The sequence below is a fragment of the Salmo trutta genome, chromosome 15 (assembly GCF_901001165.1).
Source record: "Salmo trutta chromosome 15, fSalTru1.1, whole genome shotgun sequence".
Classification (NCBI taxonomy): Eukaryota; Metazoa; Chordata; class Actinopteri; order Salmoniformes; family Salmonidae; genus Salmo; species Salmo trutta.
The window spans coordinates 4,844,920-4,870,435 of record NC_042971.1 but is presented as its reverse complement, the minus strand read 5'-3'; the positions used below and the strand labels follow the sequence as shown (position 1 = coordinate 4,870,435).

The 25,516-nt window shown below is 41.9% G+C and overlaps 1 pseudogene; it reads left to right on the top strand.

Moving 5' to 3' along the window:
• Positions 1-19,801, top strand: part of LOC115149594 (zinc finger protein 2 homolog) — a 73,139-nt pseudogene extending 53,338 nt beyond the window's left edge.
• The last annotated feature ends 5,715 nt before the right edge of the window (positions 19,802-25,516 follow it).

Genomic DNA, 25,516 nt, shown 5'->3' with positions numbered 1-25,516 from the left:
AGGAATATATATATATATGGATAAACAATGTCAGAGCAGCATAGACTGAGATACAGTGGGGGAAAAAAGTATTTGATCCTCTGCTGATTTTGTCCGTTTGCCCACTTACACTTTCACTGACAAAGAAATGATCAGTCTATCATTTTAATTGTAGGTTTATTTGAACAGTGAGAGACAGAATAACAACAACAAAAAATCCTGAAAAACGCATGTCAAAAATGTTATAAATTGATTTGCATTTTAATGAGTGAAATAAGTAAATGACCCCTTTAACTTGTTGTCTGAAGATAAAATGTACATTTTACTGAACTGCGTCCAGTCAGCAGATGGACTAATCTTAGGCCGCCCATTGTGACTCCATCAAGAATTCAGCAGAGCAAGTTTGTATGAAGGTCTGGTTATTAAATGGGTACATAGTTCAATAGTAATATCCTCTAAAACGCTCTGGTGACAAACTTTACTGCCCTGTTTCCAGTTGTCCACATGTCTGGGAGAACCTATTCAAGTAAGTAAGTAAATAGATTTTGAAAATGTAAAAAAAAAACGATGTATTATTAGCTAACTAGCTACAGTGCAGGCTAACTCAGATGAGCTGCTAAATGAGCTATCTAGCCAACTACACATTCTGTATAGATAGATAGGTAGCTAACTCAAATGAGCTGCTAAATGAGCTAGCTATCTAGCCAACTTCAAATACTGTATAGATAGATGGTGATATTTAATTCACTTAGCTAGCTAACTTCATATTAGCTAGCTATCTATTTATCACTGTAAAAAACAAACTCCAAATGCATTTGTAGGTAGCTAGCTAACAGCCATGGAGAAGGGTAAAAGGATAGCAGCCCCGACTGTCAGTGAGAGAGGAGGCTATTCTGGATAGGGCAGGTACTTTTGTGTAGTTCCTGTCCCTAGAATTGAGGACGGAGATAATAGTAACATAATATTCAGTGTGGTGTAATTTGACTATAATGAAGTCTGTTTCTTGTGAGGTTTTCTGTCCTCAGATAAAGAGCTCTATGAAAGCCAGTCTACATATGAAGAGGTCCCAATGAAGAGCAGTGGTTCTCAGTCCTGGGGACTCAGAGGGGCACATTGTTGTTTTTGCCTTCACACTGTACAGCTGATTCAAATGATCAACTCATCATCAAGCTTCAAGTGGTATTCATGTATTCATTTGTGATGCCATCCTTGATATGATCCTGTTATTGTCACATGCTACACATGTACATATGTGTGCCCATGCATCTATCAATCCAATGTTATCATGATTTGTTATCAGTGATATTATACTTTAGTAATCCACAATGACCTGGTGATGTAACAGTCTAGTAATTACATTGTCTTCCATGTTCCTACAGATACCTTGTAACTGGAGATTCCTTCAAAACGATTGCCTACAGTTACCGTGTAGGACACTGCAAGGTTGGGTGACCAAGGACCAGGATGGGATCTGCAGCTCGCCGCCGTGTGCCAGAGGAGGAGTCTGCTGCTCTGCAGGATGTTTCAAGGATGGGGTCCAACAACGCAGCAAGAGAGGCAATCCGTGTGCAGGAGATCTTCACCTCCTACTTCTTCAAAGAGGGTGCTGTTCCCTGGCAACACCATAGACGTCACTATGCACAACCAAAAGCTATTTTGAGAGCCATTCACATTGCAATAAGAGTATTCTTCCATTTACTGAGCTATGTCAACTGCAGTTATTCAGTTCACAGTTTATCTCCCTTTGATTTCTACTTCTCATGTGAGGGTGCTGTGTAGGTAAGGGTGTGATGTCTGTACAAAAACAAAACAGGCTATTTTAAATCACCCATATTGAAAAAATGTAGAACAATTAGACACCCTATAACCCACACCTACACACTCATGTATCAATCTGATTGATGGATTGTGTTGTGCAGTAAGCAGGTTCAGGTGTATAACTGTGGCTCCTTCCACCTTCAAAGAATAGGCAAGAGGGCCAACCATGGAGAATAGTAAGACACTTCATTATTTCTATAACTATGCTGTATTGTTTGTCCTTGTGGGTCCGTTCATGTTTTTCAGCATAAAGTACTCTGCAGCCACTTAGTGTGGTGTGGACACCAGGTGAGGCCAGACACAGATTCCTGTTGAACACTGTCGCTTTAACTACCTTATTTTCTCAATAACAGTCTCTCTCCTTCACTTCATCCCTCTCTCCTCTTCTCCCTAAATCCTCTAGGTTATATCAGCTGTGTCGGTGAACCCCTCCTGCATCTGAACTGGCTACATAGAGGGCACCGCATGATCAGAGGTGAGAGGTCACTTGGTCAGGTCAACAGGAAGTATTATTAAAGAGATGCTTTACATTGAAATACAGATAGAGATGCAGTAGTCCCAGAGTTAATGATCCCAGGTCAGTTTATATTATACAGGAAGTATTATTAAAGAGATGCTTTACATTGAAATACAGATAGAGATGCAGTAGTCCCAGAATTAATGATCCAAGGTCAGTTTTGCATTTCACCTCCTGATTGATGACTAACAATGTTAGAATAAAAAATAAAAACACAAGGTTTAAACATGCTCTCTCTCTCTCCATCTGTCTCTCGTCTGCAGATATGTTTTGATGTGAGGATGCCAACCCCCAGTCCCATCATCGCCACCTCACCTGCTTTTAAGAACCTTTGGGCCGACGAGAGACACTATTTTGTAATTGTGATGAACTGAGAGAATATTTATGTAGCACTGTGTTTCATTAATCATGTGCTGCCTTCCCTGCTCCTATGTGCTTACCTCTTTCCCTTTCTGTCTTTTACATCTCTCTCACCACCTCCTCTTTCTTCCTCTGTTTTTATAATGCACAACAGATGTGCATTGAAGTACAGATTAAACTTGTATTTATAACACTTGGATAATGAGCTTTTCAATAAAGCCTTTCACATTCTCTACTGGTTGAAATTAAGTGTAATGTGATGAAATACTCCACCTATCCTGTGTTTATCAGATCAATGCAGATGAAGGGCATTAGATGTTGAGATGAACCAGTGTTAGAGTATTTACATGATGCATAGGAAGTGTAGTGTTCTGTTTTTTAACATTATATTTATGTATATATGAATGAACTAGTTAAATCCTGTTTCTAGTCTATTAGTTACAATGTGTAACCATTGATGTCCCAGGACCAAGATTGGTAAACACTGTCGAAGTGTATAATTGTAATCCATACATGCAGACACAGCGTCATTCAAAGACTGGAATTTGATAATCCTGGTATTGGATATGACTGAAAAATAATCTCAAAGTCTTTCATACCTAAACTGCACCTTTATTTGCCAGAGTACATGATCAGTGAATATATTAAATGTACAGGCTACAAAGTGGGGATCTCATGCATGGTAATAACTACATGTATATACGACTTGCATCCTTGGTACAACATGATATTATATTCTACTCAATCCATAGGCTTCATTAATGTCATTCAGGCTGTTTTGAAGTTGATACAACTGGCTATGATAGCTGAGGTTCATAGGTTCTGAACTAATATGTATAGCAAACGTTTGGGTCCATACACAGATCGGCTAGATAGCTAGCTACACATCCATAGACATACAGGTATTATAATCATCCACTGCACAATAAGCAAGAACATAGCTAGCTACGTTATTTCATCTATCTGCATGGCAAATATCAGCAAGGCAAGCTTACACAATTGTACATTCAATTTACAGTAAATTCTTCAGCTAGCCAGATTCTATACATCCACTGTTTCACAAAACGACAGCCTGGTTTGCTGGTTGTTTCAGGAGTCCCTAAAACAACCAGATGTACAATTTCATACTCATGTCACAACACCCATAAAGCTAGCCCTGCTAGCTGGCTAATGTTAGCTAGTCAGCTAGCTGGCTAAAGTTAGCTAGTCAGCTAGTTAGTTAATGTTAGCTAGTCAGCTAGTTGGTTAATGTTAGGTAGTCTGCTAACTGGTTAATGTTAGCTAGTCAGCTAGCTGACTAATGTTAGCTAGTCAGCTAGCTGGCTAATGTTAGCTAGTCAGCTAGCTGGCTAATGTTAGCTAGTCAGCTAGTTGGCTAATGTTAGTTAGTCAGCTAGCTGGCTAATGTTAGTCAGTTAGTTGGTTAATGTTAGCTAGTCAGCTAGTTGATTAATGTTAGCTAGTCAGCTAGCTGGCTAATGTTAGCTAGTCAGCTAGTTGGCTAATGTCAGCTAGTTGGTTAATGTTAGCTAGTCAGCTAGCTGGCTAATGTTAGTTAGTCAGCTAGCTGGCTAATGTTAGTTAGTCAGCTAGCTGGCTAATGTTAGTCAGTTAGTTGGTTAATGTTAGCTAGTCAGCTAGTTGATTAATGTTAGCTAGTCAGCTAGCTGGCTAATGTTAGCTAGTCAGCTAGCTCGTTAATGTTAGCTAGTCAGCTAGCTCGTTAATGCTAAATCGCGATTTTCGTAAATCAACTTCATGATAAAAAATACATAATCGTTTGTCTCTACATTAACTAACATTCCTGTCAACTGTACATGTTTCTGCATGATTCGTTATGACGCTATAATCCCTTACATTTGCTTCCATCCTAGTATTTCTGTCCTCCATCTTTGATCCAGTTCAGTTCTGTGTAGGGGTACCCCTCTCTCCTAGTATTTCTGTCTGCCATCTTTGATCCAGATCAGTTCTGTGTAGGGGTACCCCTCTCTCCTAGTATTTCTGTCCGCCATCTTTGACCCAGTTCAGTTCTGTGTAGGGGTACCCCTCTCTCCTAGTATTTCTGTCCGCCATCTTTGATCCAGTTCAGTTCTGTGTAGGGGTACCCCTCTCTCCTAGTATGTCTGTCCGCCATCTTTGATCCAGATCAGTTCTGTGTAGGGGTACCCCTCTCTCCTAGTATGTCTGTCCGCCATCTTTGATCCAGATCAGTTCTGTGTAGGGGTACCCCTCTCTCCTAGTGTTTCTGTCCGCCATCTTTGACCCAGTTCAGTTCTGTGTAGGGGTACCCCTCTCTCCTAGTATTTCTGTCCGCCATCTTTGATCCAGATCAGTTCTGTGTAGGGGTACCCCTCTCTCCTAGTTTTTCTGTCCGCCATCTTTGACCCAGTTCAGTTCTGTGTAGGGGTACCCCTCTCTCCTAGTATTTCTGTCCGCCATCTTTGATCCAGTTCAGTTCTGTGTAGGGGTACCCCTCTCTCCTAGTATTTCTGTCCGCCATCTTTGATCCAGATCAGTTCTGTGTAGGGGTACCCCTCTCTCCTAGTATTTCTGTCCGCCATCTTTGACCCAGTTCAGTTCTGTGTAGGGGTACCCCTCTCTCCTAATATTTCTGTCCGCCATCTTTGATCCAGTTCAGTTCTGTGTAGGGGTACCCCTCTCTCCTAGTATGTCTGTCCGCCATCTTTGATCCAGATCAGTTCTGTGTAGGGGTACCCCTCTCTCCTAGTATGTCTGTCCGCCATCTTTGATCCAGATCAGTTCTGTGTAGGGGTACCCCTCTCTCCTAGTGTTTCTGTCCGCCATCTTTGACCCAGTTCAGTTCTGTGTAGGGGTACCCCTCTCTCCTAGTATTTCTGTCCGCCATCTTTGATCCAGATCAGTTCTGTGTAGGGGTACCCCTCTCTCCTAGTTTTTCTGTCCGCCATCTTTGACCCAGTTCAGTTCTGTGTAGGGGTACCCCTCTCTCCTAGTATTTCTGTCCGCCATCTTTGATCCAGTTCAGTTCTGTGTAGGGGTACCCCTCTCTCCTAGTATTTCTGTCCGCCATCTTTGATCCAGATCAGTTCTGTGTAGGGGTACCCCTCTCTCCTAGTATTTCTGTCCGCCATCTTTGATCCAGTTCAGTTCTGTGTAGGGGTACCCCTCTCTCCTAGTGTTTCTGTCCGCCATCTTTGCTGAAGAAAGTCTAACAGTCACTAGTGCAGCAGCAGCCTCCCCCGGTCCTAGTGTCGGCCCGGTAAGAAGTTTAAGATGCGATGGAACGGTTGACGAAAAAAATAAATCACAGAAAAAATATATTGACTGATATTGATTTATTTAGGGGGGGGCTAATGAATATTTTAGTACCAGCGATGTCCCTTATTCCTACCCTTTGACTTTTTGTCTGACAATAAAATATACATTTTACTCAACTGCGTTACCCACTCCAGTCAGCAGATGGCGGTCTGGGATTTTAAGGCGATGCTGTTGGTGTGACGTATAATGTAGTGGACGGAACGCTTCTTTCAACAGCAACAATAGTTCATCAGTCACCTCGTTAGCTTGCTAGACAAAATAGCCGAACCAAGCTCTTTAGAAGCGTTAGTGTATATTAGCCACTGTGTTTTAAAACGACTTCTGTCGTCTAGTTAGTTATCCGTTTTAATTTCATATTTACGGTGTTGTTGTTATTATTATTCAGTTAGCGGGCTGGTTAAGTTAGCATTAGCCTAGCTAGCTAACATCCCCGACCATGCGGTCACTGAGCTACTCTCCTCCTGCTAAAGAAGATGAGAACATCACAGTAAAACAAGAAGTAGAGGGTGAGGCCGTTACTGTGAAAGAAGAAAAAGACGCGTTCAGAGTGAAAGAGGAGGAGGATGTTACAGTAAAACAAGAGGAGGAAGATGCAGTTTATGGAGTGAAAGAGGAAGAGGGGGGATGACTGTTACATCGATAAAGGAGGAGGAAGAAGAGGAGGAAACTGGACATCTGGGCCCGGTTTCCCAAACGCATCTTAAGGCGTCCAATGGTTCTAACGGTGAACTCAGCCATAAGATGGGTTTGAGAAACCGTTCCCTGATTAACACTAGTAAGTACTGTCTTAGATACAGAGGCACAAACTCTGCAGTTGTTGAACTGATGTGTGGTGTTAAAGCGGAAATATCCAATAGCTACATCCTTATTGTGACTTTTAAATTATTAATTTATAGCCATTGATTGTTGAAGAATATAACACATGCCTCATGAGCTTAGTTCAACTGTTGTACCCCATCAGAATATAAGCTTTTTTTACTCCAATGTTTAGAAACAATGTAAACCAACACTGTATAGCCTCAACATGGTTAAAACTATAATGTTGATGTCATGGATGGTCAGTCTTTGCATCCGTAGGTCTGTCTATGAATTTGAAATTAGTTACATTTCTCCAGCCCCATCATCATCTTATTACCAAAACAGTGATGGAATTACAACTTTGTTATTGTTTGAACTGCAGATTGATTGGTTGATTGTGTGGCTTATTTAAAGGGGTAACCTAGGTTTTAAACAGAAACAAAATGGCTGTCCAGAGACTTGGTTTGGTAAACATCTGAGGGATGGGGGCTGGAGAAATGTAACCACTCTCAAATTCATAGAGGAAGCTATTGTATCAACCTTAATCCAAAACCTAGGGACCTCGTCAAGAAGTTCAGACATCTTGGTGTAACAGTTTTAAGGTGTTGGCTTGACAGTTGCTGGACCCGGGTTTGAGTCCAGCTAAGGGCTACCCCCTGAATTGACTACACTATAAATACAAGGACTGGCCACCCATGAGGTCAAAATTATAGTTTTAACCTGATTTCAAGGCTATATAGTATATTCTATAATTGCCAGTTAAGATTTGCTGTGGGGGTCAAATTGTTGTCAAATGGAAGTTTAAATACACTTATGTTGGAGTCATTAAAACTCGTTTTTCAACCACTCCACACATTTCTTGTTAACTAACTGTAATTTTGGCAAGTCGCTTAGGACATCTACTTTGTGCATGTGTAACCGATGTGAAATGGCCAGTTAGTTAGCGGTGGTGCGCGCTAATAGCGTTTCAATCAGTGACGTCACTCGCTCTGAGACTTGAAGTAGGGTTTCCCCTTGCGTTGCAAGGGCCGTGGCTTTTGTGGCGCGATGGGTAACGATGCTTCGTGGGGTGTCAGTTGTTGATGTGTGCAAGGGTCCCTGGTTCGAGCCCGGGTTGGGGCGAAGAGAGGGACGGAACCTACACTGTTACATTGATGCTGTTGACCCGGATCATTGGTTGCTGCAGAAAAGGAGGAGGTCAAAGGGGGGGGGTGAGTGTAACCGATGTGAAATGGCTAGTTAGTTAGCGGTGGTGCGCGCTAATAGCGTTTCAATCGGTGACGTCACTCGCTCTGAGACTTGAAGTAGGGTTTCCCCTTGCATTGCAAGGGCCGTGGCTCTTGTGGCGCGATGGGTAACGATGCTGTGGTGGGTGTCAGTTGTTGATGCGTGCAAGGGTCCCTGGTTCGAGCCTGGGTTTGGGCGAAGAGAGGGACGGAACCTACACTGTTACATTGATGCTGTTGACCCGGATCATTGGTTGCTGCAGAAAAGGAGGAGGTCAAAGGGGGGGGTGAGTGTAACCGATGTGAAATGGCTAGTTAGTTAGCGGTGGTGCGCGCTAATAGCGTTTCAATCGGTGACGTCACTCGCTCTGAGACTTGAAGTAGGGTTTCCCCTTGCATTGCAAGGGCCGTGGCTCTTGTGGCGCGATGGGTAACGATGCTGTGGTGGGTGTCAGTTGTTGATGCGTGCAAGGGTCCCTGGTTCGAGCCTGGGTTTGGGCGAAGAGAGGGACGGAACCTACACTGTTACATTGATGCTGTTGACCCGGATCATTGGTTGCTGCGGAAAAGGAGGAGGTCAAAGGGGGGGTGAGTGTAATCGATGTGAAATGGCTAGTTAGTTAGCGGTGGTGCGCGCTAATAGCGTTTCAATCGGTGATGTCACTCGCTCTGAGACTTGAAGTAGGGTTTCCCCTTGCGTTGCAAGGGCCGTGGCTCTTGTGGCGCGATGGGTAACGATGCTTCGGTGGGTGTCAGTTGTTGATGTGTGCAAGGGTCCCTGGTTCGAGCCCGGGTTGGGGCGAAGAGAGGGACGGAACCTACACTGTTACACATGACACAAGTACTTTTTTCAACAGTTGTTTACAGACAGATTATTTCACTTATAATTCACTGTATCACAATTCCAGTGGGTTTGAAGTTTACATACACTAAGTTGACTGTGCCTTTTAAACAGCTTGGAGAATTCCAGAGAATTATGCCATGGCTTTAGAAGCTTCTGATAGGCTAATTGACATCATTTGAGTCAATTGGAGGTGTACCTGTGGATGTGTTTCAAGGCATACCTTCAAACTCGGTGCCTCTTTGCTTGACATCATGGGAATATCAAAAGAAATCAGCCAAGACCTCAGTCTGGTTCATCCTTGGGAGCAATTTCCAAACGCCTGAAGGTACCACGTTCATCTGTACAAACAAGAGTACGCAAGTATAAACACCATGGGACCACGCAGCTGTCATACCGCTCAGGATAGAGACGCGTTCTGTCTCCTAGAGATGAACGTACTTTGGTGCGAAAAGAGCAAATCAATCCCAGAACAACAGCAAAGGACCTTGTGAAGATGCTGGAGGAAACAGGTACAAAAGTATCTATATCCAAAGTAAAACGAGTCCTATATCTGAAAGGCCGCTCAGCAAGGAAGAAGCCACTGCTCCAAAACTGCCATAAAAAAAGCCAGACTACGGTTTGCAACTGCACATGGGGACAAAGATTGTACATTTTGAAAAAATGTCATCTGGTCTGATTATACAAAAATAGAACTGTTTGGCCATAATGACCATCGTTATGTTTGGAGGGAAAAGGGGGATGCTTGCAAGCCGAAGAACACCATCCCAACTGTGAAGGACAGGGGTGGCAGCATTATATTGTGGGGGTGCTTTGCTGCAATAGGGACTAGTGCACTTCACCAAATAGATGGCATCATGAGGAAGGAAAAGTATGTCGATATATTGAAGCAATATCTCAAGACATCCGTCAGGAAGTTAAAGCTTGGTTGCAAGTGAGTCTTCCATATGGACAAAATGGCTTAAGGACAACAATGTATTGGAATGGCCATCACAAAGCCCTGACCTCAATCCTATAGAACATTTGTGGGCAGATCTGAAAAAGCGTGTACGAGGAAGGAGACCTACAAACCTGACTCAGTTACACCAACTCTGTCAGGAGGAATGGGCGAAAATTCACCCAACTTATTGTGGGATGCTTGTGGGAGGCTACCTGAAACGTTTGACCCAAGTTAAACAATTTAAAGGCAATACTACCAAATGCTAATTGAGTGTATGTAAACTGCTGACCCACTGGGAATGTGATGAACGAAATAAAAGCTAAAATAAATCATTCTCTCTACTATTATTCTGACATTTCACATTCTTAAAATAGTGGTGATCCTACTTGACCTAAGACAGGGAAGAATTTCCACTCGGATTAAATGTTAGGAATTGTGAAAAACTGAGTTTAAATGTATTTGGCTAATGTGTATGTAAACTTCCGACTTCAACTGTATACCTAGATTCAATTACATTAAGGGTGAAACATACCTAGATTCAATAACATTTATATGATTCAATAACATTCATGAATTGGTTTGAAACCTTTGTTTTAGAACCTTCTCAAAGTTGGTGCCTTGACGGTTTCTCACTCGTACCCTGACTTTTTAAAAGGGATTTTGGGACAATTAGCTTAGTTTATAACGTGTATTTTAGGAACTGCGTGTCACAGCATGACAATGTGAACATGATTGGTCGACAGTCTCTTGGATGGGCATTAAACATTTGAATAAAGCTGTAATTTAACAAAATGTGGAAAAGGGGAGGGGGTCTGAACTTTCTGAATGCTCTATGTTTTATTACATTTTTCAAATGTAACCTTTATTTAACTAGACAAGTCAGTTAAGAACAAATTCTTTTTTACAATGATGGCCTACACCGGCCAAAACCGGACGACGCTTGGCCAATTGTGCGCCTCCCTATGGGACTCCCAGTCACGGCCAGTTGGGATACAGTCAGGATTCGAACCAGGGTCTGTAGTGATGTCTCAAACAATCGATTGGTTGAACATTTCTAATGTGTATTTTTCCATATATAAACACCACCCACGTGTTTTAATAAAATAAAAATTATTCTCGACCAGGTAGAAATACTTTCAGACATCCCAAATGGGCACATTTATAGACCTACATTTGTGTGCAGGCCAGGTAGACTAGTCCTACTTCTATATGCGTAATCAGGTGTGCGTCCTTACTCAACATTGACAGGACTGTTTCAAACAAAAGACAATTAATAAATTGACAACCTGACGCATCATCAAATCAAATGTATTTATATAGCCCTTCGTACATCAGCTAATATCTCAAAGTGCTGTACAGAAACCCAGCCTAAAACCCCAAACAGCAAGCAATGCATGTGAAAGAAGCACGGTGGCTAGGAAAAACTCCCTAGGAAAAACTCCCTAGAAAGGCCAAAACCTAGGAAGAAACCTAGAGAGGAACCAGGCTATGAGGGGTGGCCAGTCCTCTTCTGGCTGTGCCGGGTGGATATTATAACAGAACATGGTCAAGATGTTAAAATGTTCATAAATGACCAGCATGGTCAAATAATAATAATCATAGTAGTTGTCGAGGGTGCAACAAGCACTTCCGGTGAACAGGTCAGGGTTCCATAGCCGCAGGCAGAACAGTTGAAACTGGAGCAGCAGCACGGCCAGGTGGACTGGGGACAGCAAGGAATCATCATGCCAGGTAGTCCTGAGGCATGGTCCTCTGAGAGAAAGAAAGAAAGATCTTGCGGTGTCAGGTCTGGGTGGTCTGCCAGGGGCCATTTCATTTAGTATCCGTGGATTTGGGTTGGCATGGGGAATGATTGTATTTCCCCATAGAATGTTGTACCGAAGTTGACCGACTGAAAGGGAGTGTAACTTTGACTATAACTACTGTTACAAAATTCAAAAGGCACTCGCACATCTGATCAATCTTTTTGCAGGTGCATGGCAACAGTTGAAACAGGATGTAGGAGAAAGGAAACCGCACACTGCTCTCGATAGTATCACTGATATTTAATTAGCTTTACGTATCGGCCTTCGTCAGAGCTTTTGTGAATTTTTTTAAATCAGCACCCCTATGTAGACCTAGCCCCACCCACATCCGTTCCACGCATGGAAAGGGGTTGGAGGCAAAGGAAAAATAAATAAGTGCTACCAAACATAACAATATGCCTTTCATCTCTGCTGGTTTTTTATTTGAAAGGAAAAGTGGCCATTGTGGCACTGGCCAGTTAGTTGATTTTTCGTCTTGCTTTTCAACCGTTACTCTGAAAAATGGTAACCCTGTTTTTAGTTTCCAGAAAATAACCGAAGCAGAGGTTCTAGCTGCCCTGTGTGCCATTGATACTAAGAAATCCTTAGGCGCTGACAATTTAGACCCGTTCTTACTTAAGTGTGCTGCACCTATCATTGCTGGTTCAGTGACACACATTTTTAATCTAACATTAAGCACAGGAATTATCCCTAAGGTGTGGAAAGCAGCTTTTGTTCTGCCGTTACATAAGGGAGGTGACGGTAGTGATTTGGATAACTATCGACCCATCTCTAGGCTCCCTTGTCTGGCAAAGATCCTAGAATCTATAGTCAACAAACAATTAGTCTTTTCTTTCTGCTAACAGTATTCTTAGCACCAATCAATCTGGTTTTAGATCCAAACACAGTACCACATCGGCCACTATGCTTGTTGTAAATGATATTGCAAATGCCTTAGATGATAGAAAGCACTGTGCTGCGTTGTTTGTAGATTTGTCAAAAGCTTTTGACACTGTAGACCATGCTATCCTTTTGAGTAAGCTGTCATCTATAGGAGTGGGCACGGATGCCTGCCGATGGTTTTATGACTATCTTAAAGATAGCACTCAGGCCGTCATGGTCGACGGGGTCAAGTCTGACTCCTTACAGTTACTTAAAGGGGTCCCTCAGGGTTCAATAATTGGCCCACTATTGTTCTCACTTTATGTAAACAACATTGGTGATGATGTCGGATATTGTAAATTCCATTTATATGCAGATGACACAGTGATGTACTCTATTGCTCCAACAGCGGACCAAGCTTTAATGCAGTTGGAGTCTGATTTTAGGATACTACAGGGGTCTCTTTTACAGCTTAAACTTGTTTTAAACGCTAAGAAAACAAATGTCATGTTTTTTTCTAGGTCTAAACTCTCAGTTAGAAACACTTTTGTAATCACTAGCTTGGATGGTACTCAAATCAAACAGGTCTCTGCATATAAATATTTAGGGGTATGGTTAGATGATAGGCTTTCTTTTAAAAAACATGTTACTGAATTGGGAAAAAAGCTCAAATTCAAGATAGGGTTCCTTTATAGAAACAGGGCTTGTCTGTCCTTTGTAAATAGAAAACAAATTGTGCAGGCTACTTTTATGTCCGTTTTAGATTATGGTGATATTATCTATATGCATGCATCGGCAAACACATTAAAACCACTGGATGCTATTTACCATTGTGCACTCAGGTTTATCACGGGTGATATTTACAAAACTCATCTGTATCCTTTATCAACATGTGGGTTGGGCCCCTATCTGTGAGGCGAGAGCAACATGCTCTCTTGTTTATTTATAAAGCGCTTGTTTTAAAACTACCTCCATATATATCATCATTAATTTCCACTAGATATACAAATTTTAAAACCAGATCACAGATGTGGATTACATTAGAGACTCCTGCGGTCTCCACAGAGTTGGGTAGGACTGCCTTTAGTTCCTTTGCGCCTTATTTATGGAACAAACTGCAGATCCAACTTAAGTTAGACACTCTGGTGTCCCTTGCCCATTTTAAAAATGTTATGGAGGATCAATATGATGTTATCTGTGATTGTTTCTGTTGAATTGTGTCTTTGAAATGTTTGAAATGTTCTTGTCTGTATGCCTAAAACTGTATATGTCAACATGTTTACACAGGGCACAGCCGTAAAAGAGATCCAGGTCTCAGTCTGTTTTCCCTGTTAAAATAAAGATAAAACAAAAAAAACACTACAAAAGTGTATTAATAAGACGCATTAAACACGTCCATAAAACCACAATGAGGACATAGCAAGTTTTCATTAATCATTGGGTACGTCGTACGAAAAGCATCAGAATTATCTTAAATAGGCACATAATTCATGTTGAAATTCACAACATAACATACATAGGCATTTCATCATTAAGTCCTTTAGCAAATAATGTGTTGGAGGGTGAAAATCCAAAACATTCTCTTTTGCTCAGAGTATTATTAATATCACCTCCCCTGTCTGATATCTTGACTTTCTCTATGCCACAAAATCTAAAGGTAGAAATGTCATGCTTTAGGTCATTAAAATGTACTGCGACTGGATAATCCCTGTCATTTCGCCTGATTGAACTTTTATGTTCACTAATTCTCTGTTTGAGAGAGCGGGAGGTCTTACCGACATAGCAGAGCCCACATGGACATTTAATAATGTAAATAACATGGGTGGCGGAACACGTAATGATATAATTTATTTGGAACCGTTTTCCTGTGTGGGTGTGGCAGAAATATTCACACCTCATCATATTGTTGCATTGTGCGCATCCTCTGCATTTATAGCTACCATTTGGTAGAAGAGCCTGGCTGATTTTCTTTTGTGGCTAGCAGTTGGCATGAACCAATTTATCGCGTAAATTGCGACCTCTCCTATACACAATAAGTGGTGGATTTTTAAATTCGGCCGGCAAAGTTGGGTCCGATGATAAAATATGCCAGTGTTTCTTGACCACACCTCCCACTTTTCGCCCCAGTAATGTGCTGGGCCGTACGCACAACCCTCTGAAGTGCCTTGCGATCGGAGGCCGAGCAATTGCCGTACCAGGCAGTGATGCAACCGGTCAGGATACTCTCGATGTTGCAGCTGTAGAACTTTTTGAGGATCTCAGGACCCATGCCAAATCTTTTTAGTTTCCTGAGGGGGAATAGGCTTTGTCGTGCCCTCTTCACGACTGTTCGTGTGTTTGGACCATTCTAGTTTGTTGTTGATGTGGACACTAAGGAATTTGAAGCTCTCAACCTGCTCCACTACAGCCTCATCGATGAGAATGGGGACGTGCTCGGTTCTCCTTTTCCTGTAGTCCACAATCATCTCCTTAGTCTTGGTTAAGTTGAGGGATAGGTTGTTATTCTGGCACCACCCGGCCAGGTCTCTGACCTCCTTCCTATAGGCTGTCTCGTCGTTGTCGGTGATCAGGCCTACCACTGTTGTGTCGTCAGCAAACTTAATGATGGTGTTGGAGTCGTGCCTGGCCATGCAGTTGTGGGTGAACAGGGAGTACAGGAGGGGACTGAGCACGCACCCCTGGGGAGCTCCAGTGTTGAGGATCAGCTTGGCAGATGTGTTGCTACCTACTCTCACCACCTGGGGGCGGCCCATCAGGAAGTCCAGGATCCAGTTGCAGAGGGAGGTGTTTAGTCCCAGGTTCCTTAGCATAGTGATGAGCTTTGAGGGTACTATGGTGTTGAACGCTGAGCTGTAGTCAATGAATCGCATTCTCACATAAATGTTCCTTTTGTCCAGGTGGGAAAGGGCAGTCTGGAGTGCAAAAGAGATTGCATCATCTGTGGATCTTTTTGGGCGGTATGCAAATTGGAGTGGGTCTAGGTTTCTGGGATAATGGTGTTGATGTGAGCCATTACCAGCCTTTCAAAGCACTTCATGGCTACGGACGTGAGTGCTACAGCTCTGTAGTCATTTAGGCAGGTTGCCTTTGTGTTCTTGGGCACAGGGACTATGGTGGTCTGCTTGAAGCATGTTGGTATTACAGACTCAATCAGGGACATGTTGAAAATGTCAGTGAAGACACCTGCCAGTTGGTCAGCACATGCAGTCTGGAGTGCTACAGCTCTCGTCCTGGTAATCGTCCTGGTAATCCGTCCTGGTAATCCGTCTGGCCCTGCAGCCTTGTGTATGTTGACCTGTTTAAAGGTCTTACTCACATCGGCTACGGAGAGCGTGATCACACAGTCGTCCGGAACAGCTGATGTTCTCATGCATGCCTCGTTGTTGCTTGCCTCGAAGCGAGCATAGAAGTGATTTAGCTCGTCTGGTAGGCTCGTGTCACTGGGCAGCTCGCGGCTGTGCTTCCCTTTGTAGTCTGTAATAGTTTGCAAGCCCTGCCACATCCGGCGAGCGTCGGAGCCGCTGTAGTATGATTCAATCTTAGCCCTGTATTGATGCTTTGCCTGTTTGATGGTTCGTCACAGGGCATAGCGGGATTTCTTGTAAGCTTCCTGGTTTGAGTCCCACACCTTCAAAGCGGCAGCTCTACCCTTTAGCTCAGTGTGAATGTTGCCTGTGGCTTCTGGTTGGGGTATGTACGTACAGTCACTGTGGGGACAACGTGCTCAATGCACTTATTGATAAAGCCAGTGACTGATGTGGTGTATTCCTCAATGTCATCGGAAGAATCCCGGAACATGTTCCAGTCTGTGATAGCAAAGCAGTCCTGTAGTTTAGCATCTGCTTCATCTGACCATTTTTTTATAGACCGAGTCACTGGTGCTTCCTGCTTTAATTTTTGATTGTAAGCAGGAATCAGGAGGATAGAGTTGTGGTCGGATTTACCAAATGGAGGGTGAGGGAGAGCTTTGTCTCTGTGTGTGGAGTACAGGTGATCTAGTATTTTTTTCCCCTCTGGTTGCACATTTAACATGTTGATAGAGATTTGGTAGAACTGATTTAAGTTTCCCTGCATTAAAATCTCCGGCCACTAGGAGCGCCGCCTCTCGGTGAGCGGTTTCCTGTTTGCTTATTTCCTTATACAGCTGACTGAGTGCGGTCTTAGTGCCAGCATCTGTCTGTGGTGGTAAATAAACAGCCACGAAAAGTATAGCTGAGAACTCTCTAGGCAAGTAGTGTGGCCTGCAATTTATCACAATATACTCTACTTCAGGCGAGCAAAATCTAGAGACTTCCTTAGATTTCGTGCACCAGCTGTTGTTTACAAATATGCACAGACCGCCCCCCCTCGTCTTACCAGAGTGTGCTGTTCTATCTTGCCGGTGCAGCTTATATCCCGCAACCTGAATATCCATGTCGTCATTCAGCCACAATTCCGTGAAACATAGGATATTACAGTTTTTGATGTCCCGTTGGTAGGATATTCGTGATCGTACCTTGTCTAGTTTATTGTCCAATGATTGCACTTCGGCGAGTAATATTGACGGTAACGGCAGCTTTCCTACTCGCCTTCTGCGGGTCCGGACTAGGCATCCGGCTCTTCGTCCTCTGCGTCGCTTCCTTTTGCGAATAATTGGGATGTCGGCCCTGTGGAGTGTTTGGAGAATATAGTCTGAGTCCTGCTTGTTGTTGTTGAAAAAATCTTTGTCTAATCTGAGGTGAGTGATCGCTGTCCTGATATCCAGAAGCTCTTTTCTGCAGAAACATTATGTACAAAATAATTTACAAATATCGGGAAAGAAAACACATAATAGCACAATTGGTTAGGAGACGGCCATCTCCTCCGGCGCCATTTTTGAGTTAAAAGCGTTTTACTGGTTGAAGTGTTTTTTAAGTACAAAGAGGTTGATTTGCGATGATGACAAACATTATTTTATGCAGGACATTCAAAGAATCCTTACAATTATAATCCAAAGTAGTGTGAAATGCACTCATAAGCAACCTGGAAATGGAGGTTACTGCCCTGAGTTTTCCCCCGTTCACATTCTGAAGACATTGTAAAAATCTAAAATCTTTGATCACCATTTTTGCTCCAGGCAGATATACTACATCCATAACTATTGGTTTCCTCATTAGCAGGGAGATGTTTCTGCAATCAAATTGTGTGTGCATCGCCCTCGTGACGCAATTTTATTAAACACAGAAAGGGGCCTATATTGGAGACCAAAAGTCGTCTGGCACACTCCTTAGGATTTCAGCAACATTAACTTTCTTCTAGCATACAATCATCGATTTTACTACTATTGTGAAAAGACAAAATATGACTTTTCTTGCTCATTTTAAGACAATTGTCAAATAATTGTAACATTCATTACAGATGTCAATTGTTGTACAACATCATGGCTACGCTGTTGGCATCACCTTTTACAGTGGATTACTGCTGTTGTGGGCCTTTAAACATCTGTCTGACTTTGTTGTTCACACAGGAGAGAGACGTGACTATCGTGGATCCTCTGGGGAGCCTCAACAACCTCATGATGCTGACAAGGCAGAGAAGAGTCTCTCCACATTAGAACACCTCAAGAAACACCCACAGAGACCCACAGGGAAGAGAACTCACTGCTGCTCTGACTGTGGGAAGAGTTTTGTTTCTTCTGGACATTTAAAATCACACCAGAGAATACACACGGGAGAGAAACCTTATAGCTGTGCTCAATGTGGGAAGAGTTTTACTACATCTGGCCAACTGACTTTACACCAGAGAATACACACAGGAGAGAAACCTTATAGCTGTGCTCAATGTGGGAAGAGTTTTGTTCAATCTGGCCAGCTGACTTTACACCAGAGAACACACACAGGAGAGAAACCTTATTGCTGTGATCAATGTGGGAAGAGTTTTGTTCAATCTGGCCAGCTGACTTTACACCAGAGAACACACACAGGAGAGAAACCTTATAGCTGTGATCAATGTGGGAAGAGTTTTGTTCAATCTGGCCAGCTGACATTACACCAGAGTACACACACAGGAGAGAAACCTTATAGCTGTGATCAATGTGGGAAGAGTTTTGCGGCATCTACAAGTTTGGCTCTACACCAGAGAATACACACAGGAGAGAAATCTTATAGCTGTAATCAATGTGGGAAGAATTTTGCTGCATCTAGCAGTCTGACTCTACACCAGAAAATACACACAGGAGAGAAATCCTATAGCTGTAATCAATGTGGGAAGAGTTGTACTACATCTGGCCAGCTGACTTTACACCAGAGAACACACACAGGAGAGAAATCTTATAGCTGTGATCAATGTGGGAAGAGTTTTGCTGCGTCTAGCAATCTGAGTCTACACCAGAGAATACACACAGGAGAGAAGTATTTTAGCTGTAATCAATGTGGCTAGAGTTTTATTACATCTAGCATTCTGACTCGACACCAGAGAACACACACAGGAGAGAAATCTTATAGCTGGGATCATTGTGGGAAGAGTTTTGCTGCATCTAGCAATCTGACTCTACACCAGAGAATACACACAGGAGAGAAGTATTTTAGCTGTAATCAATGTGGCTAGAGTTTTATTACATCTAGCATTCTGACTCGACACCAGAGAACACACACAGGAGAGAAATCTTATGGCTGGGATCATTGTGGGAAGAGTTTTGCTGCATCTAGCAATCTGACTCTACACCAGAGAATACACACAGGAGAGAAGCCTTATAGCTGTGATCAATGTGGGAAGAGTTTTGGTCAATCTGGGAAGCTGACTGTACACAGGAGAATGCACACAGGAGAGAAGCCTTATAGCTGTGATCAGTGTGGGAAGAGTTTTGGTCAATCTGGGAAGCTGACTGTACATAGGAGAACACACACAGGAGAGAAGCCTTATAGCTGTAATCAATGTGGGAAGAGTTTTACAGGATCTTGCAATCTGACAATACACCAGAGAACACACACAGGAGAGAAATCTTATAGCTGTGATCATTGTGGGAAGAGTTTTGGTCAATCTGGGAAGCTGACTGTACACAGGAGAATACACACAGGAGAGAAGCCTTATAGCTGTGATCAATGTGGGAAGAGTTTTACAGGATCTAGCAATCTGAGAATACACCAGAGAATACACACAGGAGAGAAGCCTTATAGCTGTGATCAATGTGGGAAGAGTTTTACAGGATCTAGCAATCTGAGAATACACCAGAGAATACACACAGGAGAGAAACCGTATAGCTGTGATCAAAGTGGGAAGAGTTTTATTACATCTCGCAATCTGACTCTACACCAGAGAACACACACGGGAGAGAAATCTCATAGCTGTGACCAGACATAATCTGATAAAAAATCTCTGATCAAATATCAGAAAATCCATGAAGGAGTAGTTTCATGATATCAATGAATTAATGTCACAATGTAGAATGTTTTAACATTGTCGAAGGAGTATTTTAATGATGTCACAATGTAGAAACCTAAACGTTTGTCCCCTGTTCTATTGATTTCAACATGATATGGATATTAGCCTCAGGGGGAAAATTCAGGCTCTGAAAGGGTCGTTCCACTTACCACGTTGGTGACCCACTTGAATCAAAATGCAACACTTCAAAATGTAGCTAGCTGTTTTCTACAAATGGTCCTCTAACCAGGGATGTACACATTATTCCCAGATTCCGTGTGTTTTTTGAGCTGTTAGTTTTAACAGGACGTGCAACCTCATCTCCCTCCTGTCACACAAATGATTTTAGCATTATATCGATGAGTGATGACAAATAGGTGTTGTGTTCCTTTGTTTAGTGACCCCTACATTTAAATGCATCACTCCAAAATGTAGCTGACTGTCTTCTGCAGGTTGTCCTCTAACCAGTGAGGTCAAATATATCTCCCATTTCCATGTGTTTTGTTTAGTTGTGTTAGTTTCAACAGCATGTACAACCTGATTTCCCCCCTAATTGATATCAGTGATTTATTGCTGCTTGTGAAAACAACAGCGTTTCTGGTGCTTGTGCAGTTTATAAGGTGCTTGTTTAAAAAAAACAAGTAATATGATTATTGTGGCATATGTTTGTGTATATAGCACATTTTATGTTTAGGTTTTCAATACACCACAAACTGTTTCTGCATATTGGTTATGGATTTGGACACCCAAATGTAATTGAAAAGACGTTGAAAATCAAACTATGCCCGACATCCAATATACAGTTCAGTTTTAGTTGAAAGTGAAAGTTGAGAAGATGTCTTTTCGGGTTGTTTTTTCATTGACTTGAAAACAACTTAATTTCAACGTACTTGCGGCCTAAACACATGGACGCAGTATAATAGGTTGGTCTATAATCAATTTGATTAACAATCTGACATCACTCCAGTATTTCTTGACAACATTCAAGTGATAATTGTCTTTATTCCACTCCTGAAGAAGCATGATTTTAAATCACCTCATATTTCAAACATTCAGCCTGACAAAATATACATGTTTTATTATTCCATGCCTCACCATTAAGTTAATTGTTGACAATACATATTAACAAAGGGGTGTACATTTGGTATTCATATTTACATTTAGTAATCCTAATTATTTATATGACCAACTGACAATTTTTGGGGACAATTATATTGACAATGTTGCCCTGCTTTTAGAATATCAGGGTTCATTCTCAGATGTGCCAACCCAAATGTACTAGAGCATGACATTGGGAACTGGGCCCCGATCCAACAACATGCCTATCTAGTGAACCCTGAAAAGAGAGAGAAGCTCTGCAATGAGGTGGAAAGTTACTACGGATATTGCAGGAGTTTCCTCTTGAAATCAGACATGTCCGTGGTAAGGACAACTTAGTTGCTGATTGCCTCAAGGGTGGGCAGTCAAAAAGATTTGTTTTGCATTTAGCCAGTGTGTTGCCATGGATCACAATTTATTTTGACTGCATGTTTTCCCGTATTGGAGATGAGTTTTGTTTGGGCTCGTTCCAAGGGGACCAGAGTTCTAGAAGCTAGTGAGTTTTAGGATTCTATAGAAAGAAAAAGGTGAAAAATAATACGATTGTATATTACATTTACATCATTTAGCAGACGCTCTTATCCAGAGCGACTTACAGTAGTGAATGCTGAATTTCATACATTTTTTTCTCCGTACTGATCCCCCTTGGGAATCAAACCCACAACCCTGGCATTGCAAATACCATGCTCTACCAACTGAGCTACACGTAGAAATATTTTTAATTGTTGACAGCCAGTTGGTGAAGGTGAAGCATTGTAGTTGATTATAATGAGAAATGGAAGTTGTTTTCTGTTGGTGGTGAGCAAACTACCCTGTTGGGGCTAGGGGGCAGTATTGAGAATTTTTTGAAAAAATATGTGCCCATTTTTAACTGCCTCCTACACCTACCCAGTAACTACAATATGCATATACTTATTATATATGGATAGAAAACACCCTAAAGTTTCAAAAACTGTTTGAATGGTGTCTGTGAGTATAACAGAACTCATTTGGCAGGCAAAACCCTGAGACAGATTCTGACAGGAAGTGGATACCTGATGTGTTGAATTGACTTTGAGCCTATGCCATTGAAAAACAAAGGGGGTTAGGAATATTCTGTCACTTCCTATTGCTTCCACAAGATGTCCCCAGCCTTTACAAAGTGTTTTGAGTCTTCTACAGTGAGATCTGACCGAATAAGAGTCATGGAACGTGATGGCCCATTAGACCCCTGGCGCACGATTTGATGGTGGGTACTCTCATTCCGAAACGTTTTAAAAGAAAACCCAATGGTCCGCCTTGAATTTTATTCATGTTCTGGTTAAAAAGGGCCCTAATGATTTATGCGATACAACGTTTGACATGTTTGAACGAACGGAAATATATTTTTTCCGTTCTTGAAGTGAAGTGAAGTCCGGCTGGCTTAGATCATGTGCTACAACACGGAGGTTTTTGGACATAAATGATGAGCTTTTTTGAACAAAACTACATTCGTTATGGACCTGGGACTCTTTGGAAGTGACATCTGATGAAGAGAATCAAAGGTAATGGATTATTTATATAGTATTTTCGATTTTAGATTCCTCCAACATGGCGGTTAGTCTGTATCGCAATGCGTATTTTTCTGGCGCAGTGCTCAGATTATTGCAAAGTGTGATTTCCCAGTAAGGTTAATTTTAAATCTGACAAGTCCATTGCGTTCAAGAGATGTAAATCTATAATTCTTTGAATGACAATATAATATTTTAGCAATGTTTTCTAATATTAATTAATTATTTTGTTGTCATGACTTGACTGCCGGTATTGGAGGGAAACGATTTCCTGAACATCAACGCCATAGTAAAACGCTGTTTTTAGATATAAATATGAACTTGATAGAACTAAAAATGCATGCATTGTCTAACATAATGTCCTAGGAGTGTCATCTGATGGAGATTGTAAAAGGTTAGTGCATAATTTTAGCTGATTGTATGGTTTTGGTGACGCCTGTCTTTGAATCGACAATGCATTGCACACAGCTATTGTCAATGTACTCTCCTAACATAACCTAACTTTATGCTTTCCCCGTAAAACCTTTTTGAAATCGGTAAACGTGGTTAGATTAAGAAGATGTTTATCTTTCAAAGGCTGTAAGTTAGTTGTATGTTTGAGAAATTTGAATTTGAACATTTATTTGGTTTCAAATTTGCCGCTCTTGAAATGCACCTGCTGTTGATAGGGTGCGCCACGGGGGGCACGCTAACGTCCCACCTAGCCTCAAAAGGTTTTAAGGGGGAAGGTGTTACAGTCCTTCTTTTAAGGTGTTAGTCTTTTTGGTTTTTCCATTTTATGTTTTGAGGTTGGACTTTAGCACGTCTAGCTCGTTAGCACGTCTAGCTCGTTAGCACGTGTAGCACATCTAGCTCGTTAGCACGTCTAGCTCGTTAGCACGTCTAGCACGTCTAGCTCGTTAGCACGTACAGCTCGTTAGCACGTAGGACGCACTGATTGGTGTCACCTCATTAGTCAGTATGTGTTACACCTGTGCTGGCTTGTCCATCTCGTTAGTGGGAAGGTGTTTCACCTGAGCTGGTCCAGGTTCTATTTAAGAGTGTCTGGCCCAGTGCTCCAGTTGTCTTGATACATGTGGAGAGTCAACACCTTTAGTTGCTCCACCTTTTTGGTTTGCTTCCTGTCTTAAATTTGGTGTGGGTTTTTCTTTTGTTTGCCTCTTCTTGGGCAGATTTAGTGGTTCTCATGGTGGGTGTCTTTTAGGTCCCAGTTGTTGTTATTAGTCAACTTTCAGTGGACACTGAGAGAGCAAAACTGCAACATTATATTATAATTCTTTTATTGCATCAAATGGTTGTTTTATGCAACAGAATAAAGGGTTCTTATAACTATTGTGTCTGTGTGTTCTACTGACGATGGGCCTCTGGGAGAAAACACTGTCAGGAGATTTACAATGTATTTTGGGTGATAAAACCTAAAGAGACTGCATTCCAGAGCATGAGTTAATGTTTCTGTTCTATATAGTACCAGGGAGAGATGACCCCAGGGCCAGACCCTGGTCTCTACACAAAGAGTACTGTTTTTACAGCAGATACTGTCTGCTGAGAATTATAAGTATCTTTCATACAAATCTTAACCTTGTGACCCGTTCTATACATCTGTTGTTCGTCATGTAGGTTGAAAGGGGTGTATCTTGGCTGTAAAAGACCTTTGTACTTTTGTCTCGTGGCTCTCAACGAATCATCTGGGGGTGATTCATCTCTCAAAGAATCATCTGGGGGTGATTTGTCAACCAGCGATCATTATTGTAGAGCACTCAATTGATTCACCCTATATTTGTGCGTTGTATTGACCTGCTCCCTTATTAAGTGATTAAAGATTTAGTTTAATAATAACTCTGACTTGTGTGATAAGTTTGTCTCCTCAATTGATATTAAAGAAATTAACAACCACATTTGGGGATGTGAATCTTCACTTGGTGACCGCTCCTGGTGACCTGGGTAAATGGTGCACCAGGGATCCCTCTAACTTGGGATCTCAGGGAGACCACACTTTGGGAACGGAGCAGATGAACCACCCTTTGATCTGAGAGGCAGCGAGCCGAGTGGATACCAATTCTCCAACATAGTTTAAAAAAGAAAGAGGTGAGCGAAGCACGCAAAGTGGAGTTTTTGAAAATCCTCGTAGGCTCTGAGTGTGTATTCCTGTGTGGAGGTGTAAACAGGGCCCAGTCAGTAGAATCTGAGGCTGAGTCAGCTATCTGTGTGAACTGGATAAAAACTAGAATCTGTGTTTACTAATTAAGACCATTTATGGTATAGTATAAGATAGTAAGGTGCACCTGTAATTATTCTAAACCTGGACCCCATTTTAGAAGTAATGAAAGATGTAAATGTATTTGTTTCATTATCCTAGGAACTATGTATGAGATAGAAATTAGAAAATATTCCTGCAGGTTAAAATATTGTTGAAAAACTAATTGATTAGGTATGTTTGGGAATAGCATTGTGTGACTGTGATATGAGAGTTGTGTGACTGTGTCTTAATCTGAAGTTTGGATAGTAACAGAGATCTGTAGTTCCTCACAGAGATCTATAGTTCCTCCTAGAGATCTATAGTTCCTCCTAGAGATCTATAGTTCCTCCTAGAGATAGATCTATAGTTCCTCATAGAGATAGATCTATAGTTCCTCATAGAAATATGCTTAGATGATTGACATTTCGATAATAAGCTTTGATATAACGGTATCTTGGGGTTCCTTCACTGCCCATCATAGAACATCACGGAGTGGTATTGAGATATATGTATGATCATTTAGAAAGCAGAGGAAGGTCTATAGTTCCTGGGAGGCTTGATTTTGCCGTGGTCTCTGGGAGGTTAGAGAACCGTTGACGATCCGGTCATTGTCCGGGAAACAAAAGTTAATTTTTTTGTTCCGCTGGGAGTATGTTTGGAGAGCTGCTTCGTAGCTATGGAGAGTCCTTGAAAAAGCAAATGGAATGGTTGTCGTGAGTACCTAAGAATTACTTACGTTTTATATGGATTCTGTGAATATATGAAAATATGATGAATTGTATGTGTGTATAATGATTACTAGAGATTTGATGAAGTAATACTGGGAATATAATT